General features: G+C 40.4%; 1 protein-coding gene across 1 annotated transcript in view; it reads right to left on the bottom strand.

Moving 5' to 3' along the window:
- The window catches only part of SAMD13 (sterile alpha motif domain containing 13), a 93,360-nt gene that overhangs the window by 29,422 nt on the left and 47,633 nt on the right, over window positions 1–16,305 (bottom strand). The gene's annotated exons all lie outside the window — the stretch shown is intronic.

Genomic DNA, 16,305 nt, shown 5'->3' with positions numbered 1-16,305 from the left:
TGTGCGGGGAGAAGGGTGCAACAATGAATGAATGGAATCCCAAAATCTCTGTAGATGTTCATTGAAATGAAAAATAAACAACCTAAATTAAAAAAAAAAGAGTTCCTACCTCTCCAGTCTCTCCCAGGTTATGTAGTATTTTTCAAAATTGTTGCTCCTGAGTGTTGCATAGTATTCCACCATGGGAATATACACAGTCTCTCAATACATTTGGTTGTGGTTGGACATTTGCACTATTTTCATGCTCTTGTGATGGTAAATAACATTGCTATGAATACTGGTGTATAAATTTCCATTTGTGTCTCAGTTCTAATTTCCTCAGGGTATATTTCTAGTAGTGGAATAGCTGAGTCATAAGGAATTTCTATATTCAGTTTTTTGAGGAAATGCCAAACTGAGTTCCAGAATGATTGTACCAATTTAAAATTCCACTAACAGTGTATAAGAGTTCCTACCTCTCCACATCTTCTCCAACATTTATTACTTGCTGTTCTGATAAACTTTGTCATTGCTACTACAGAGAGAAGGTATCTCATTGTGGTTTTTATTTGCACCTCAATTAATGCCAGTGATTTTGAGCATTCCTTTGTGTCTATTGTCCATCTTATTTCTTTGTATCTTATTGCCTGTCTTCCTCTTTGAAAAGCCTTTCCTTGTCTATTGCCCATTCTGTAATTATGTTATCAGTGTTTCTCTTGTAGAGGCCCTATGTTGTTAAGGGCCATTGAGTCAACTGACTCATAGCTACCCTATGCACACAAACTCTGAATCCTGCTCTATCCTAAGCCAATCTCACTGTCTATGACACATCTATGCCCATTATCCCAGTTACTGAATCAATCCTTCTCATCCAGGGTCTTCCTGTCCTGCACTGTCCCTTCACCCTTCCAAACACAATATCCTTCTCCAAAGACTGGTCACTCATGGCAATATGCCCAAAGTATGTGAGATGGAGTCTCAAAATACTTACCTCCAAGCAGCAGCTTGGTTTCACCCTCTCCAGGACAGATCTATTCGTTCTCTCGGCAGTCAACGGTATGCTCAATAATCCTCCAGCACCACAACTCAAAGGCATCAATTCTTCTTCTGTCATCCTGAATCACTGCCCAGCTCTCTGGTGCATAGAAAGTAACTGCAAAGACCATGGCCTGGATCAATGCACCTTAGTCTATAGACTAACATCCTTGATCATCAGCATTCTGAAGAGGTCCCAGACAGTGGATTTCCCTAATGCAATTTGTCTTCTGATTTCTTGACTGCTGGTACCAAGCATGTTGACTGTGGAACTGATCAAGCTGAAACTGTTAACAATCTCAATCTCTTCTTCATCTATTATGATGCTGCCAATGGGCCCAGTGATGAGAGTCTTGGTCTTCTTGATGTTGAGCTGCAATTCCTATTACAGACTACAGTCCTTGACTCTGCAGCAAATGCTTAAGGCTCTCCTCAGTTTCAGCAAGTAAGATTGTGTCATCTGCGTAATTCAGGTTTATGAATGAGTCTTCCTCCTATTGTGATGCCACATTCTCCTTTAAAAAGTTCAGCCTCTCAAATTATCTGTTCTATATACAGACTGAAAAGGTCTGGAGACAGGATACATACTTGACACACTCCTTTTCTGATTTTGAATGTTCTGATAACTGTCTCCTGGTCCAAGTATAGGTATCACATGCACACAATTAGGTCTTCTGCAATTTCTCTTCTTTTTAAGTTTAGCCACAATTTGTTGTAATACACACAATCAAATGCTTTTTCATAGTCAATAAAACACAGATAGACATTCTTCTGGTACTGTTTTCAGCCAATATCCATCTGGCATTGGCAATGATATCCTTAGTGCCATGACCCCTTCTAAAACCTGCTCATGTTTCTGGTAATTCCCTATGTATTGTTCCAGTTGCTTTTGGATAATCTTCATCATAATTTTGCTTGCATGTGATAATAGTGATACTGTTCTATAATTTCTCACACTCTGTTGCATCACCTTTTTAATAATAAATTTTGAATGATAATAAATATGGATCTGTTCCAGTCAGCTGGTAGCTGTCCTCCAGATTTTTTGGCACAGCCTGGTGAGCAGTTCCAGGGATGCATCTGTTTGTTGAAACATGTAAATTGGTATTCCATCAATTCCTGGGGACCTGTTTTTTTTCAAATCCCTTCACAGCAACTTGAACTTCCTCCTTCATCACTCTTGCCCCTTAAACACAAGCTGTTTCTGTGTTGGCCAGGTCTTTTTGGTATAGTGACTCTGTGTACTCTTTCCACCTTTTTTTGATGCTTTCTGGGTCATTCGGTATTCTGCCCATGTTGTTGTTATGTGCTGTTGAGTCGCTTGCAACTCACAGCAACCCTATTTACAACAGCCCTACACTCTGCCCTATCCTGTGCCAATCTCACTATCAACACACCTACACCCATTATCTCAATCACTGAATCAATCCATCTCATCCAGAGTCTTCCTCTCCTGCACTGCCACTCCACCCTCCCAAGCATGACATCCCTCTCCAAGGACTGGTCCCTCCTTACAACATGTCCAAAGTATGTCAGATGAAGCTTCATAATCCTTGCCTCTAAGGAGCAGCCTGGCTTCACCCTCTCCGGGACAAACCTGTTTGTTTTCTTAGCAGTCCATGGTATAGTCAATACTCTTCTCCAGCACCACAGTTCTAAGGCATCAATTCTCCTTCTATCATCCCTAGTCATTATCCAGGTCTCTGATGCATAGCAAGTGATTGCAAGGACCATGGCATTATTCAGGCACATCTCAGTCTTCAGCACTTTAGACAGGTCTCTAACCGCAGACTTTCCCATTGTAATATGTCTTTTAATTTCCTGGCTGCTGGTGCCAAGAGTGTTGCCTGTGGAGCCAAATAAACCAAAACTGTGAACAATCTCAATCTCTTCACCATCCATTATGATGCTGCCAATTGGCCCAGTGACGAGAATCTTCCTTTTTTTTATATTGAGCCTCAATCCATACTGAAGACTGCAGTCCCTGACTTTCCACTACAAGTGCTTCAGGTCTTCCTCAGTTTCAGCAAGCAGGATTGTGTCATCTGCATAATGCAGACTGTTGGTGATTCTTCCTCCAGTCCTTGATGCCACATTTCTCCTCACCGAGCCCAGCCTCCCAGATAGTCTATTCTGCATAAAGATTGAAACGGTATGGAGACAGGCTACAGCTCTGGCGTGTACAACCTTCCCAATTTTGGCCCATGTAGTATTTCCCTGCTCTGTTCTGAGAACTGCCTCCTGGTCCAAGTATAGGTTTCACATTAGCACAATCACGTGTTCTGGGGTTCTCATTCTTCTCAGAGTTAGCCACAGTTTGTTATGATCCACACAAATGCCTCTGCATAATCAAGGAAACAAAGTCATTCTTCTGGTATTCCTTGCTTGCAGGCAAGATCCATTTAACATTAGCTACAATATCCCTAGTACCACAACCCCACCTAAACCCAGCCTGCACTTCTGCTAGTACTCTACTGATGTGCTGTTCCAGTTGTTTTTGGATAATCTTCGGCAGAATCTTGCTTGCATGTGATATTATTGACATTGTTCGATAATTTCCACACTGTGGAACCACCTTTCATTGGAATGTGAACAAATATAGATCTCTTCCAGTCAGCTGACCAAGTGGTTGCTCTCCAGATATCTTGGCACGACTTGGTGAGCAAATCTAGAGCCGCATATGTCAGTTGAAATATGTCAGTCAATTGGTATACCAGCAATTCCTGGGGCCTTATTCTTAGCCAATTCTTTCAAAGCATTCTGAACTTCTTCCTTCATCACCATAGGCTCTTGCTCATATGTTGTTTCGTTAAATTCTATTACTTAATTGCTGGAGGTATTGAGTTAGATTATTATTTTTGCTTCTTTTTTCCTTTTTATGTGCTTTCCTATTGTTATAACTTCCCCCTGAGGACTGCCTTGGCTGCATCTCAGAGGTTTTGCTACGTTTTATTGTCATTATCATTTGTTTACAAGATCTTTTTTATTTCACTTTCATTTCTTCTACAACCCAATTATTTTCTAGCCAGGGTGTTATTTAGCTTATCATCATGTTAATTTGTAGGTTTATGACATTGTGGTCTAAGATGCTACTTTATATTATTTCAATGTCTTTTAATTTGTTGAGGCTTGCCTTGTGTCCTAATATGTGATCAATTCTGGAGAATACCATGTGCACTTGAGAAGAAAATGAGTTTTAGTTGGGTGCAGTACCCAGAATACATTGAGTTGGCTGTTTGCATAGTTCAGATCTTCTGCATTTTTATTAAGTTTCTTTTGAGTTGACCTACTTTGGTGAGAATGGTGTGTTGAAATATCCTACCACTACTGTGGTGCTATTTCCTTCTTCAATTCCGTTAACCATTGTTAATCATTTATTTTAGCATGTCTATCAGCAGAGAACTGTCAGAAGTCCAAGCTGAGTTTAGAAGGGTCATGGTACTAGGGATATTGTAGGTAATGTTAGATGTATCTTAGCTGAAAGCAGGGAGTACCAGAGGAATGTCTATCTTTGTTTTATTGACTATGCAAAGCATTTGACTGTGTGGATCATAACAAACTGTGGCTGACTCTGAGAAGAACACTTGATTGTGCTAATGAGAAACCTCTACTAGGACCAAGAGGCAGTCATCAGAACAGAGCAAATAACACTGCATGGTTCAAAATTAAGAAGGGCGTATGCCAGGGATGTGTCCTGTCTCCATACCTTTTCAACCTGTATGCAGAACAGATTATCCAGGAGGCTAGGCTCTGTGAGGAGAAATGTGGGGTCAAGATTGGTGGAAGATCTATCAACAATCTGCGATATGCAGATGATACAACCCTGCTTGCTGAAACTGAGGAGGACCTGAAATGCTTGCTACAGAGAGTCAAGGACTGCAGCCTCCAATATGGATTGAGGCTCAATGTCAAGAAGACAAAGATTCTCACCACTGGACCAATTGGCAGCATCATAATGGATGGTGAAAAGATCAAGATTGTTCACAGCTTTAGTCTGCTTTACTACACAGTCAGTCTCGACACCAGTCGCCAGGAAATTAGAATATGTATTGTCATGTAAAAGTCTGCTGCTAGGGACCTCTCCAAATTACTAAAGAGCAATGGTGTCTCTTTGGAGACTAAGGTGCATCTGATACAGGCCATGGTCTTTGCTATCACTTGTTATGCATCAGAGAGTTGGACAAAGACTAAGGAGGATAGAAGGAGAATTGAGGCCTTTGAGCTGTGGTGCTGGAGAAGAATATTGAGAGTACCATGGATTGCTAGGAAAACAAACAGATTCATCCTGGAAAGGGTTAAACCGGGCTCCTTGGAGACAAGGATTCTAAGGCTCCGTCTAACATACTTTGGATGTGTTGTAAGGAATGACAGGTCCTTGGAGAGGGACATCATGCTTGACAGGGTGGAGGGACAGCGCAGAAGGGGTAGGCCCCCTATGACATGGATTGATTCAGTGACTGGGGTAATCTGGATGGGTGTATCAGAGACAGTGCTGTTGGCACAGGACAGAGCAGAGTTTAGGGATGTTGTGCATAGGGTCACTATGCTGTACATAGGGTCACTATGAGTCACAAGCAACTTGACCACAACAACAACAACAACAACAACATCATTTGGTACATAGATGTTGACCAAGATTATTTCTTCTTGATATTGTTCCTTTAAACATTATCTATCTAGTGCTCTTCCTTATCTTTTATGGCCTTTCCTACTTTAATCTTCACCCTGAAGTCCACTTTGTCAGAGAGTAGTCTTGCCACTTCTGTTTTTTTTTTTGTTGTTGTTGTTGATGCCATTTGCCTGGTATATTTACCCCCCACCTCACCCCCTGCCCAGACTTTCATTTTAATTGTTCTCCTTTTTTTTCTTAGGTATGTCTCCTGTAGGAAACATATTGATAGGCTTTGATTTTTTTATCTATTCTAATACTCTTTTTCTCTTAATTAGTGCATTTAGTTCATTCACATTAAGTGTGATCATTGACAGGCCAAGTTTGATCTTGCCATTTTGCTGTGCTTCTTTTTCTGTTGTTTCTGGCAACTATAATCCATCAACTTTCCTTTGGTGTTTCAGTGAGAAGAACTTCCCTTAAAATTTCTCATAGAGTTGGTCTTGTTTCATAAATTCCTTAAGTTCCTTTTTTTCTGTTAAGATTCTAATTTCTCCTTTATATTTGATGGACAGCTTTGCTGGGTACATGATCCTTGGTTGGCAATTGTTTTCTTTCAACTTTTTGCATATACCATCCCATTGCCTTCTGGCTCACATGGTTTCTAATGAGAAACCAGAACTTAATCTAATTGGTTCTTCTTTTAAATGCTGTTTTAAGTACTTTGTCCTTATCTTTTATTTTGGAGAATTTGCCTATATTATGTCATGATGTTTTTCTTTTTTGGTCTAGTCTATTCAATAATTGTTGAGCTTCTCAAATGTGCATTTCTCCATTCTTCCTAATACTTGTGTAGTTTTTTCTAGTATCCATTCCACAATTTCCTCAGAGATTTCCCTATCACTCTTGTATACTGGAATCCCAATCATATATATGTTGCTCCTTTTGATGTCATCCACATGATTCTAATGGGATTTCCTCCCACCCCACCCTCACCCCCTGCCATTTTCTTTACGTTTTATCCCTAATATTTCGTCCAGCATGTTTCCACTGAGGCTTTTTTTTTGTCTTCCAGGTAGATCACTGACACTCTGCTCCATCTTTTTAGGTTCTATTTTTTGTCCTTCCAGTGTATTGGGCACATCTTCCATTCTGGTCTTAATATTCTAGGTTGCATTTTCATGTATTTCTATTATTTCCAATACCGTGTTGGCTGTACCCTCTGTGTTTTGTGATGATGGTTTTTTAAGTCCTTGTACCTCTTTATCGAGCGTTTCAATTCTTTCTTCCATCCTTTGCATTTTCTTCCATAGTTCTTAAAGCTCCCTCTCATCAATATGTTTCTTCTTGTCTTTGGAGCATTCACATTCTTTACAGCTTCCACTGTTTTTTCCCCATCATTTGTACCTTTTTCTATAGCTGTTCAAATAACCCTACATCAATGTATTTCTTCTAGTTTTCTGCCTCTAGAGTATTCCCTTTATTTCTGGCTATTACTGTTTCTTCCATAATTTGTACGCTCTTCAGCAGCTGTTGGAATTCCTCCATATCAATATGCATTTTCTGCCTGCTTGACTCTAGGATATTTATTGGTTGTGCAAAATTCTGCCTTTTTTTTTTTTTTTAGAGAAGGCTTGTTTTTTCATAGTACTTGAAGCTACCTGCTGCTTTCTTGGAATTATGTGAAGTTTTCTTGATAAGTGTTATACTTTTTCTATTGTTTGTCAGTTGTTGGTGGTTCTTTTCATTAAGATGTTATTGATTAGTTGCCAGCTTAAAATGTTTACAGGGTGGGACACTCACTCTTCTGGAAATCTTTTCTTGGAAAATTTGCCTTTCCTAAAGTCCTTCGGGTTCTCTCTCGTCTTCAATGCAGCCTTGCAGTAATCTTGCCTTATTGCAGTCACCTCTCTAAAATTCTATTGTCCTCCTTTGTCTCTGGAGTAGCACAAGATCAGGGATGCCAATTTAAGCATTTTCTGTCTGGGGGAATTTCAAGCCAGCTCTCTTTATCACAACTCAGCTTGCCAGCAGTTATTCTTTCCCCTACTTGTAGCTCTCTGTCTCAAACTCTATTGTCCTGCTTAGTCCCTGGGATGGCCTCATGGCAGCAAGGCTCCCCAAATGGAAAGATATTTCCTCATAAGAGTTTCCGTCTTTTCTCTCCTCTGCACCTGAAAGTGTTGACTCTAGGGAAGAGTGTGTCACCTGATGAAGTATTTTATCTTAAAGCCTAATGTCTTCTTTTGTCTCTGGAATGGCATGACGATTTTTGTCTTCTTGATGTTGGGTTGTACTCCATAGTGAAGTGTGTAGTTTTTGACCTTTTAAACAAGCATTTCCAGTCCTCCTCAGTTTCAGCAAAAAAGGTTGTATCATCTACATAAACCAAGTTGTTGATGAGTCTTCCTCCAATCTTAATGCCACATTCTTCTGCAAAAAGTCCAGCTTCTTGAATAATTTCCTCAGTATACAGATTGAAGAAGCAGGACATACACCTTTGACATACATCTTTCTTGGTTTAAAACCATGCAGTGTTCCCTTGGTTTGTTCTAACAACAGTTTCTTGGTTTAGGTATACATTTTACAAGAGTATAATTAAATGTTATGGGATTCACTCTTCTCAATATTGGCCATACTTTGCTAGGAACTACACAGTTAATGTTCTTCGCATAGTCAATAAAACCTAAATATACATTTTTCTGGTATTCTCTACTTTCAGTCAAGATCCACCTGACATCAGCTGTGATATCCTTGGCCTCTTCTAAACCCAGTTTGAACTTCTGGCCATTCTCTGTTAATGTACTGTTCTATCTAATTTTTTTAAAAAATTATGATTTTAACAAAAGTTTACAGAAAGGTTTAGTTTTCATTTATTCATTGTTGCATATTTTCCTCTCTCCCTTTCCCCTCTTTCCTCCCTTTCAGATTGCAAAGCACCTCTTGATCCAGATTGCTGTCATATGTGTAAAACCAAATCACATATTCCTTTCAGACAGTTCTTCCTCTTATGTGTCCCAATATTGTGTTCATTATCTATCCACTTTTTTCTTATTCTCCCCCTTAGGCAATTTTTAATGATCTTTAGCGCTATTGCACTTTCACGAGACAATGATATTGTTTGATAATTTTCACTTTCTGTTGGATCACCTTTCTTGGGAATGAGAACAAATTTGCTCCTCCAGTCAGTTGGCCAGGTAGCTGTCTTTCAAATTTCCTAGCACAGACTGTTGAAAATGCCCAGGGCTGCATTTGTTACTTAAAACATGCCAATTGGTATCTCACTGATTCCTGGAACCTTATTTTTTGCAAATTCCTAGAATGTAGCTTGCACTTCCTTCATTACCACTGACCCTTTATCATATGTTATATCCTGAAATATTTCAGTATTGACTAATATTCTCCCCTAATAGTGATTCTATATATTCCTTCCATCTTATTTTGATATTCCTCAATCATTCAAGATTTTGCACATTGTATCTCATAACGTCTTCAACTAGGTTTCATAAATAGATTCTCTCCTTAAAACAATGGAGTGAAAAGTCAAGCCACACGGGCGGGGGTGGGCGGGAGGAAAAAGAAATAAAAAGAAACAAGAAACTCTGCAGCTATAGAAATTACATAGATTTATATGCTGATTTAGGATTCCTAGTGATACAGAGGTTAAGCACTCAGCTGCTAATCACAAGACAGGCATTTCAAACCAACCAAAACTCCAGGAGAAAGATATAACAATCTGATTAATAAAGGTATATAGCCTTAGAAATCCTATGGAGCAGTTCTACTTTGTTCTGTCTATACAAGATCATTGAGTCAGAACCGATAATGAGTCTGTTTTTCTGGATATTTGGATTTGACTTCTTTGAGTGGTAAAAATGACCAAACTACTCTTTGCTTACTAAAAAGCTGGGGTTCAAATTCACCAAGAGGCAACTCAGAAGAAAGGCCTGGTGAGTTTTCCACTGACACACATGGAGTTTCTCTATGTCAGAACTGACTATATGAGCAGTCTGGTGGTGGTGGAGGACAAGTGAATTTATACCCTTTTTAAATAGAATTAAAGTAGACCTTGTTTCTTCCCTTCACTGAACCATCAATTGTGTGTACTATTGAGCAAAAAAATTGCTTTCTCTTCGGTAGGCTAGCATATGTTGTTGCTTTTTCTGGTTTGTTTGTTTTTTTAAAAAGAGTGATGGACAAAACAACTATGAAATATCATCTCACCCCAGTCAGAATAGCAAAATTTAACAGAACAGCAAGCAACAAATGCTAGTGAGATTGTGGAGAAACTTTTGGTGGAAGTGTAAAATGGTGGAAGGCAGTATGACACTTTCTCAGAAAGTTGCAAATACAGATACCAATTGACCCAGCAATTCCATTGCTGGGAAAATACTCCAAAGAGACCATAACCAACATCCAAGCAGATATATGCACACTCATGTTTATAGTGGCTTTGTTCACAATAGCAAGGAGTTGGAAACAACCTAAGTACCCATCAAAAAACGAATGGATAAAGAAGTTGTGGTATATTCACACAATGGAATACTATGCTGCATTGAAAAACAAGGAACTCATGCAATATTATTCAAAATGGGTGACCTTGGAGGACATTATGCTGAGTGAAGTATCTCAGTCACAAAAGGACAAATACTGCATGGTACCACCACTGTAAAACAGGACTGACCTTGGAGTTGGGGGGAGGCTGAGAAAGATGGGTTCAATAATGTATACTGCATTGAAACAGATGAGGAAGAAAACTATTTAAAAAGGATATGTGATTAGGTATTTTTGTCATGACAAGAATCCAGAGCAAAGGCAGCATAGTGGAGTGGATCCGGGGGGAGGGACTATAAATCAATGAAAGAATTTTTCCTTTACTTTTCCAAGAGGGGAGTTACTGGGGGAAGGGGGGACAGGAGGGACAAAAAGTACAACAATGAATGAATGGAAATCCAAAGTCTCTAAATTTTCATTGAAATTAATAATAATTTTTAAAAAAAAACCCTAAGAACTAAACAAACAAACAAAAAAAGGACAAATACTGCATAGTGCCACTGTTGTGAAATGGGACTGACGATATCAAGGTTGAGGTGAGACTGAGAAAAATTGGATAAATCATGTATACTGCATTGAAACAGATAAGGGAGAGGACAGTTTAAAAAAGATATATGATTGGGTATTATGGTCATGACAAGAGTCCAGAATGAAGGCTGCAGAGTGGAAAGTACTGCCGGGGGCGGGGGGGGGGGGGAAGAGGAGGAGGAGTGTATATCGATGAAAGAATTTTTATTTTACTTTTCAAAGAGAAGCGAGCACTGGGGGGGGCGGGGTGGGCAGGGAGAAAAGCTTAACAATGAATGAATGGAAATCCAAAAGCTCTGTAAACATTCAATAAAATTAATAAAATAAAAATCCAATCTCAAAAAAAAGAGTGATGGAGTTTACAAACCTTTCCTCCTTTTGTTTATGAAAATGAAAACAAAAATTATTCTTTTATGTGCAAAATTGCCAATTTCTTGAACTTCCTGAAGTTTCTTCCCTCTCATCAAGTCTCTACTCAAATGATATTATAATTCATTCCCTGTGGAGATAATCTCCCTTAACAAAGAGACTGACTAAGAAAGTGAAAAAAAGAAAGTGTAAAAAAGGGGAACTCTGGTGGCCTAGTGGCAAGAAGCTGCACTGCAATCCCAGAGACGCATGGTTCGAATCCACCAGATGCTCTGCCAGGAAAGGAGGGACAATCTCCTCCTCTACCAGCCAGATCTGATCTGACGGTACACAGACACACATACACAAAATAGTAATTTTAAAAAAAAGGAAAAAAGTGAAAAAGAAGGAAGATGTATAGTCAGTGGGGTTCTAAAATGCATTCCAAATTAATCCAATTATGCTCTTTATGGCATGTCTAAAGTTTTATATTTTTGTTTACCCAATAAGTGAGAAATGGAGTAACAAAAGAGATATTCTATCCTAGCTTTACCTGGCCTGGAGCCTCCACTCTGGGAGTTTGGCTGTTTGCTTGCATCTTGATGGTAGTCCTGATGGGCACACAAGAGAAGTTTTGGGCATCATGTTTGATGTGTATTAACTATTCTTTCCCCCCCAAGAGCAGGTGTCCTTAAGCTATTGCCTAGGGTGGAGGTCTACTCAAAGTTGTGGCTTTAAAATCCCCACAGGGCACGACGGCCACATGAATATTCCTCAAATGATACAGCAATCAGTTGTCTATTTGCTGAACTGGCACAACTTGGTGTTGCTGTGATGCTGCTCTCTGTTCCATAGTCTTGTCAAATACCATTATGGTTATCCATTATGTATAATATTTGGATGAGCTTCCAGACTTATTTATGCTGGAAAGCAGGACTGGCATCCACTTTCTAAACTAGATGCCTCTGGAAACTCTACAAACTCTCTAAATGTACAGAAATGATGTTAGTTATAGAACAGAGTTCTGTGCAGAAATCATGTTAGTTCATGCCTTTTGTGCAAAACTTACTCTCAGTCATATTCGACTTGACAATACTTAACCACTACTAAATGAAACTAATGTTGTTATATCTAGAGAAATACTCTTCCACTTTTACATCACTCTTTGTCAATGTGCAGTATGCAGTAACCAGGGTGTGCTGTGATGCTGAACCTTGTAACACTGGGGTATCAAATACCAGAATGGTTTCCAAATGTGGAAAGTGTTTGGTGGAGCTCCCAACTGTAAAACAGGTTTGGAAGCAGGAGTGGCATCCGTTTCCTAAACCACATGCCTCTGGAAACTCTATGAACTTGGAGAAATGACAATAGTTATGGAAAGGCATTAGGCCTTTCGTTCATAGAGTCATAATTAGTCACTCTCAACTCAACGGCAATTAACAACAACAGCTGAACCTGAGGAGAACTCTGGTAAAATGTCATGGGGAAGTGTGCTACTAGCTCAAAGGAAGGGGCTCTCTAGCAGTCTGAATCCACCAGTAGGCACTAGGGAGAAAGATAGGCAGTCTCTTCCCTTGTGATCTACAGGCTCAAATAACTCACTGGAGGATCAACTATGAGTCTTTTAGGATGGCAGTGAGTGAGTGAGTGAGTGAGTGAGTGAGCGAGTGAGGTTTACCTGAGACACTAAACCTAAACAGGGGTAGAAGAATGTACCTAACTGTGTGAGGCGTGGTGGAGATAAACTTGAAAACTCTACAGGCCACAGAGACCTGGGAGAAAGAAGGAAAAGGAGATCAAGGAGAAGGAATATGGAATGCAGAATTTAATTAGCCTTTGTAAAGAAGTTTCTTGGAAGGAGGAGTGGCATCCACTTCCGTAATAGCTTGCCTCTGGAAACCCTATGAACCTGGAGAGAGGATGAAAGACACCCAAGCTTCGAGGACACTCCTTCAAGGGTCACTTTGAGTCGCCTGCGACGTGAGTGCACTTAACAAGAACAACAAAGAAGTTTCACTCTAGTAAAATGGTGATGGCTTTTGAACACACTCAACCTCAAAGGGGTAATAATATGAGAAATATCTCAGCCTTGCTTTTGTTATTTACCTAAAGCCTGCAGTTGTTGTTGTTGATTGTTGTCAAGGCAAGCACAACTCATATCAACAAAACGCCTGAAGCCTTTCTATAGCTTCTATAATTTATCAAAGTTCATAGTTTCCAGAAGCATGTTGTTTAGGAAGTGGATGCCAGTCACTTGGAACAAATTTGGCTATGAGTACTGGAAATCACCTTTCCCAGGCCAGGTGTTAAAAATAAAATGTAAGCTTGCTTCATTCTTATGTAAATGTCTAGCAAGGGAGACCAGGCAGGGTATGGTGTTGGGGACACAAGCTCTTCTATCTTTTGCTCTATCACTCACACATGTCATATAGTCCCCAGATAATGTCTGATTAAGCTTTGTCTCACCTACTTTGGGCATATTCCTAGGAGGGTCCACTCCTTGGAGAGGGACATAATGCTTGGAAAGGTAGAGGAATTGGTGAAGGAGAGTAAGATGCTCGACCAGGGGAATTGGCATGATGACTGCTGCAATGGGCTCTAATGTGTCAGGAAGTATAAGGATGGCACAGGGTTCAGATCTGTTGTTCACAGCATCGCTATGGGTTGTACTCAACTTGACGGCAGCTACAAACAACAGCATATACGGAATATGTAATCCATATTGAAGGCTATCATCTTTGATATTCTGCAAAAAGTGCCTCGGGTCTACTTTAAGCAAGCAGGGTTGTATCATCTACATACTCCAAGTTGTTAAAAAGCCTTTGTGGTATTACAACTTTTGGAAATGGCTTGTCTATTCATTGACTTAGCCTCACCCTCCCTGGGACCTCAACTGTGTACATGTGTTTTGCCATTTGATCAGTAGTTTTCAACATCATCAAAAGCTGTGAGGCCAGCATAAATGAGAGAGCAAATCAGACTGCACAGTGGCTGTGACAAAGTGTAGGTCAATAGAGTTAAACAGAGCCAAGGCCAAAGCCCCCGAAACAGGAACCCCAACACCCAGAAAGAAGAAATAGAAAAGGTAGCATTTGTCCTTCAGGGTCATAAGTATCTTGCTAATGCCTGGGAAGCAGTCTGAATTTGTGTCTTGCTGCTAACCTAGTTTGAGACTGCTGTTAACTAATTCTGGACTTTCACTGTGTGATCTCTTTTGTCTCTCTACAAACTCCCTCCACCTCCATGCCCACCCGTTTTCCTAATAAACTCCACAACTATTAAGTATGACAACTCTGTAAAGTCTGTGTGGCTATTTGCAATTAATTCTGGACCAATCCTTGGAGAAGGACAGATCATGCTCAGAAAGGTGGAGATACAGCACAGGAGAGGAAGACCCAGATGACATGGATACAATAACTGGGGCAATGGAGTAGGTGTGTTGGAGTCAGTGAAACTGGCTCAGGACAGGGCAGGCTTCAGAGCTGTTGTACATAGGGTTGCTATGAGTTGGAGGTGACTTGGCGGCACGTAACAACAATAACGTGCAACTGAGGGCTGGGATGTTTGATCTTATAGGGATCGATTTTATACTGTGGAAGATATAGTATATAGAATAGTTTTATACTGTTGACGAGGACAGTTTCCCTTTGTAGATTTAGTAGAGGTTGCATTCAGCCATGCTCAAGTGGTTGTTGCTCCTTCCATGTTGATGCCACATTCTTACTCATAAAGTCCAGCCTCTCAAATGAACTGCTACACATACGGATGGAATATGTAGTGAGTGAGGAAGGATACAGCACTGATATACACTCTTCTTGATTTTAAACCAAGACAAAAATTATTTTTCACCCTAACATGGTCAATCACTGAATTTTAAAATAAATACTGATTATTGACTATTTTAAAATAAATACTGACATTTTAAATGATGCTAATCAAGATTTTAAAAATTATTCTCATATTAGACTTTTTTGTCATTTCACATTTTGGCCATTTTATCACAATTGCATCCAGAGTGGTTGTACCATTTTACAATCAGCACAATTAACATCTTTGGTCCATTTTATAGTACCTTAATTTTTTTTTTCTGTTATAGGTTTATTTGATATTTGAACAGAGTCTACAAGTTCAGACCCAAAAGTAACAGATTGCTTCATGGTTGTCAGAGGCTAGTGTGCATTATTTGAGGGTTACATCTGATGACACAATGCAGAGAACACAAATGGATAGACAGACATACTCATTAAGACAAGAGACGCTAAAATGTGCCTTACTGTCTGAGTGATTGCTTTAAGGCGGGATCCTTCTAAGGCGGGGACTCAGTGACTGATCTAATGCAAGGTGGCCTCCTGACACAAGGTGCTGACTTACGCAGTCTGTGTTCCAGGTGCCCTGGGCAGAAGCTGGTTTGAAACGAGAAACTGGGGAGTTTTCCCTCCCAATGGTGACCTCCCCACCCCAACCCAGCTTTTAAGCATCTGTTCTCAAGGGTGTGACAGGGCTGACACAAGCAGCTGATGATAATGGTGGCACTGGGCAAACCCACGATATGTGAGGTGGGATAGAGAGTCCAGGTGAAGTAGCTCCTCTAGGCTCCTTAACAGTGTGGAGGGCAAGGTGGGCGCATGATGGAGGGGAAGAATGGAGCACCATCATCTGGGGGTTGTTGTTATTGTTATGTGCTGTCGAGTCGCTTGCAACTCATAGCGACCCTATGTACAACAGCCCTAAACTCTGCTCTGTCCTGTGCCAATCTCACCTTCTCTGATACCCCCATCCCCATTACCCCAGTCACTGAATCAATCCACCTCATAGGGGGCCTTCCCTTCCTGCACTGTCCCTCCACCCTACCAAGCATGATGTCCCTCTCCAAGGACCTGTTCCTCCTTGCAACATGTCCAAAATATGTTAGACGGAGCCTTAGAATCCTTGCCTCCAAGGAGCAGCCCAGTTTGACCCTTTCCAGGATGAATCTGTTTTTTTTCCTATCAGTCCATGGTCCCCTCAATACTCTTCTCCAGCACCACAGCTCAAAGGCATCAATTCTCCTATCCTCCTTGGTCACTGCCCAACCCTCTGATGCATCTGTGGTAAGCCAACCCAATTATCCTCCCTTCTTGGCAGTTCCAGAACATTACTTTTGGCCAAGAGCCACAGAAATGAGTGTCTGCCAAGACACATGGAGAAGAAAGAAAACAAGACACCAAAAGAAACAACAACCATAAACTAAAACACAACACCCTGCCTCAGGC

The sequence above is a fragment of the Elephantulus edwardii genome, unplaced genomic scaffold (genome assembly GCF_000299155.1).
Source record: "Elephantulus edwardii isolate Elephantulus edwardi_28Jun2011 unplaced genomic scaffold, EleEdw1.0 scaffold00227, whole genome shotgun sequence".
In the NCBI taxonomy this organism is placed as follows: domain Eukaryota; kingdom Metazoa; phylum Chordata; class Mammalia; order Macroscelidea; family Macroscelididae; genus Elephantulus; species Elephantulus edwardii.
The sequence above is the reverse complement of the archived record's forward strand: the minus strand, read 5'-3'. Positions and strand labels throughout refer to the sequence as shown.